The sequence below is a fragment of the Lutra lutra genome, chromosome 3 (genome assembly GCF_902655055.1).
Source record: "Lutra lutra chromosome 3, mLutLut1.2, whole genome shotgun sequence".
Taxonomy (NCBI): domain Eukaryota; kingdom Metazoa; phylum Chordata; class Mammalia; order Carnivora; family Mustelidae; genus Lutra; species Lutra lutra.
Genome location: NC_062280.1, coordinates 79137044 through 79141176, shown reverse-complemented (window position 1 = coordinate 79141176; position 4133 = coordinate 79137044). Strand labels below are relative to the sequence as shown.

The following is a 4133-nucleotide window of genomic DNA, read 5'->3' as shown; positions in this document are numbered from 1 at the left end:
TTCTAAATAACTTAAGGTCTAAAGGGAATCAGAAACAGAAAAAATACAGTATTGTGGCATTTTTAGAATGTGGCATGTCCTCAAGGATCATTATAACGGACGGGTTTCTGAGAAATTATATTCTATATTCTATTATATTCTCTGTTTTCTGTTTTAACTGATTTTTTAAAAGATTGATTTTTTTAAAAAAGATTTTATTTATCTATTTATTTATTTGAGAGAGAGAGCACGAGCAGGGGGAGGGCCAGAAGGAGAAGCAGACTCCCCACTGAGCAGGGAGCTGGTTGTGGGACTTGATCCCAGGACCCTGAGATTATGACCTGAGCTGCAGGCAGTTGCTTAACTGACGAGCCACACAGGTGCCCCTTTAAAAGATTGATTTGATGAGTTTTCATTTTAAAAGCAATGTTTGAGGGATGCCTGGATGGCTCAGTGGGTTGAGCATCTGCCTTCGGCTCAAGTCATGATCTCAGGGTCCTGGGATCATGCCCCACATCGGGCTCTCTGCTCAGCAGGAAGCCTGCTTCCCCCTCTTTCTCTGTCTGCCTCTCTGTCTACTTGTGGTCTCTCTCTCTCTCTCTGTGTCAAATAAATAAAATCTTTTTTTTTTTAAAGATTTTATTTATTTATTTGACAGAGAGATCACAAGCAGACGGAGAGGCAGGCAGAGAGAGAGAGAGAGAGAGGGAAGTAGGCTCCCTGCTGAGCAGAGAGCCCGATGCGGGACTCGATCCCAGGACCCTGAGATCATGACCTGAGCCAAAGGCAGCGGCTTAACCCACTGAGCCACCCAGGCGCCCAAATAAATAAAATCTTAAAAAAAAAAAAAAAAGCAATGCTTGAATAGGAAAGTGAAATATAAATTTCCAGCTTTAATTCTACTTATTCTGGGAGCATTATGTATCGTTCCAGAGTCTAAAACCTCAGCAACTATTGCTTTATCTCCCTCCACTTTCCTTTCCCATCCCATAAAATTATGACTCTTAAAAGAAATACAGTAGTCCTCTCTTTATTTGTAGGGGACACACTCCAGGACTCCCAGTGGGTGTATGAAACTGTGGACAGCACCAAATCCTATATATAACATTATCTATGCATACATACCTGTGACAAAGTTTAATTTAGAAATTAGGCACAGTAAGGGGTTATCAAAAATAACTAATAGAACAATTATAAGAATATACTCTAATAAAAGTTATGTGAATGGTAGTTTCTCTCTCTCAAAATATCTTACTATACTATACTTACTCTTCTTGTGATGATGTGAGATGATAAAATGCCCACATTACTTGGTGATGAGATAAAGTGAGGTGAATGGTGTAGGTGTTATGACAGCCTTAGGCTGATATTGACCTTCTGACCATGTCATGAGGAGGATCAGATGCTTCTTGACCACAGAAGTTGACCACAGGTAACTGAAACCACAGAAAGTAAAACTGCAGATAAGGGAGGACTACTGTAATATATTACATCCTAGCATTCATTCAACAAATATTTTTTAAGTTTATTTTTATTTATTTACTAATTTTTCAGTAGTCTCTACCCAACGTGGGGCTTAAACTCATGAACCTGAGATCAAAACCACATGCTCCTTGGACTGAACTAGTCAGGCATCTCTCAACAATTTTTTTTTTTTTTTTTTGAGAGAGCTTAAAGATACTTTATTGTTCACCTTTTACACAAAACACACCAGCCATTTTCTTCCGCAGCTTGACAATGTTTAGGTCTGCAAAAACCCAGCAAGAAGCTTCATGTTGATTTGAGTAAAGGAGAATGTAACTCAGCCAGGCTTTTGTTTTCCACAGCAATAAGAAAGGGCCTCCTGCACCTAGCAAATATCTGTCCTCTTGCTGCAGTGACTTTCTTATAATTATAAAACAAACCAAAAATGTATGTCCAAAAGCAAGCTACCTTCTGTTTGCTGAGCCAGAGGTATTAGCTCATGCATAAAGCAATTTCAGTTTGCTGTTTCTTCTAACATTTCAAGTAAAAATAGGGTTTAAGGAAGAATGGATTGAATGCATGCAGGTCGGTTTGATTTGCTATACTATATAAATGCCTACGTGTACTATAGGTTCACAACTTAGTCTGCTTTTATAATCTTTATGGATTTGGGCTATATTCAAGGTTTTCAGAGTTGAGCATATGGTTCAGTATTCCATCAAATGGATAAGGCTACTGAAAGTGCTACTGCAGAAGAGCTCATTTCATAGGAACTGACCTAAAAGTTCTATTATGATGCAAATGTGGCATAAACTCTGGAAAAAAGCCAATCAGGGCATAACTCTGCTTGGAAAATAAGCATTGGAATACTTTAAGGAAAACACACTTAAATGGGTTGATAATAAGAGGAAGGTTTCCTAGTTGTAAATCTTAAAAAAAAAAAAAAAATCTGGGAGAATCCTCATATTCTAAACTGCTTACTAAAACTATTAATTTAAGTAATATCTTCCCCCCAAAAAGTACGCAAGCATGTTCTGATGGGGGAATTAGCCAACTCGTCAACTAAAGACAATTTTAATACTTTTTAAAAATTCTTCATACAAAGGAGAGATGCTGTAGGTGTTTCTTAAATAAACCACATTATGTAAGTCCTTAAAAACAAACAAACAACAGAATTCAATAAAGACTTACAAGTACTTATGCCAAGCAGGAATCTGCCTGCCACCTATGGTCTCATATTAACTAAAAATTGATGTTGGACTCAAGATTCTGAAACTAAGCTTTTATTACTTGAGCTCTAGCACAATGTAAGGGTCTGTAGCCTTAACTAGGATAATGTCTTCCCTGATCAAATCCAAAATGATTACACTGATAACCTCCATGCTGGAAGTGCTATTCAAATTGGCCCCCTTGGTGATAATTCTGGCTCCCCCTTTCTCCCCAACCTCTTTCTGGCCTCCACATCCACCTTGGCTTCTGCAACCACTTCTCCCTCCACGACCACTGCCTCAGTCACCATGGTGACCACCATCTTGGTATCTACTGTCCTCCTGGTATCCACTACCCCAGTATCCACTTTCTATGTATGTAGGTGTTTTGGAAGTCACCATAACCATCACCTTGATAGCTACCACAGCAGCCACCACCATGATAGCCACCTGGCTGGAAACCCGAATCTCGATGACCACCATCTTGGTAGCCACCACCTCCTTTTCCATTCTCTCCAACAGTCCAGCCTCCTTGATGCTTATTTTCTCTTCCCTAGCTACCATGGTCGTAGCCACCATGTCCATCTCTCCCTCCTCTTTGTTCATGACCTCCTCGACCTTCATATGAGGAATGTTCATAACCACCTCTTCTCCTTGTTGGCCTCCTGCTTGTTGTTGGGAGCCATCTTACCTTTTCTGCCATGGTGGCATCTCTGGAGGTGGAGGTCCAATTTCATTGGGTCTACCTCCTCTGTCAGGCACCCTGCCCAACAACATCTTATTGATGGCCAAGGCAGTCTTTTCTTTTATAGAGTTACTGCTTGTCCTTAAAATCTTTGATGAGTCTTGTCTTATAGCCAAAAATGGGAACAGAAATAATACTTTTAGGAGATAGGACTGAGCATTTCAGCTGGTAAACCTTTGCTATTTTTTCTGTCTGATTCTTAGCTCTGTCAGACCAACCAAAAGACTGGACAGTGACATCTAAGCCTTTTAATAGCAGCTTTCTCAGAACTTCATGTTCATTAGCTATGGCCTGGTTAACTGCTTCTTTGTTTTCCCAGTGGGCTGGTCTCATTGGTTTCTTCAATAAAGGCTTTCCACATGGTTAAGTGGAACTTTTGCTAATGTCTCCTTTAATTTTTTTCAATCCAACTGAAGAACTGGAACATAGTTATATTGGCTGGAGGATTGGACATTCCTAGAGCAATACATATGCCTTTCAACTCTTGAAAGACCTCATGACTGCCTCCTTCTTGAGCTCTCTTTCTTTCTTTCTTTTTAAATTATTTTTTAATTTAACTAAAAATACAGGTTAACTAGACTTATCTAGGTTTTCTGCCCTACATACAGACAGCTTCATCTAAAGAGAAAGATTCCTAATGGAGGGCCCTTCTGTGTTTATACACTTTGATCCTAATATGTGTCTTATTGGCTAAAACTGATTAAATGAGAGGAAGAACAAAACTTGCAGGGAGATAG

The 4133-nt window shown here is 39.4% G+C and overlaps 1 pseudogene; it reads right to left on the bottom strand.

Moving 5' to 3' along the window:
* Positions 1–2766: 2766 nt before the first annotated feature.
* Positions 2767–3865, bottom strand: LOC125095201 (protein FAM98A-like; annotated as a pseudogene).
* Between the last annotated feature and the right edge of the window lie 268 nt (positions 3866–4133).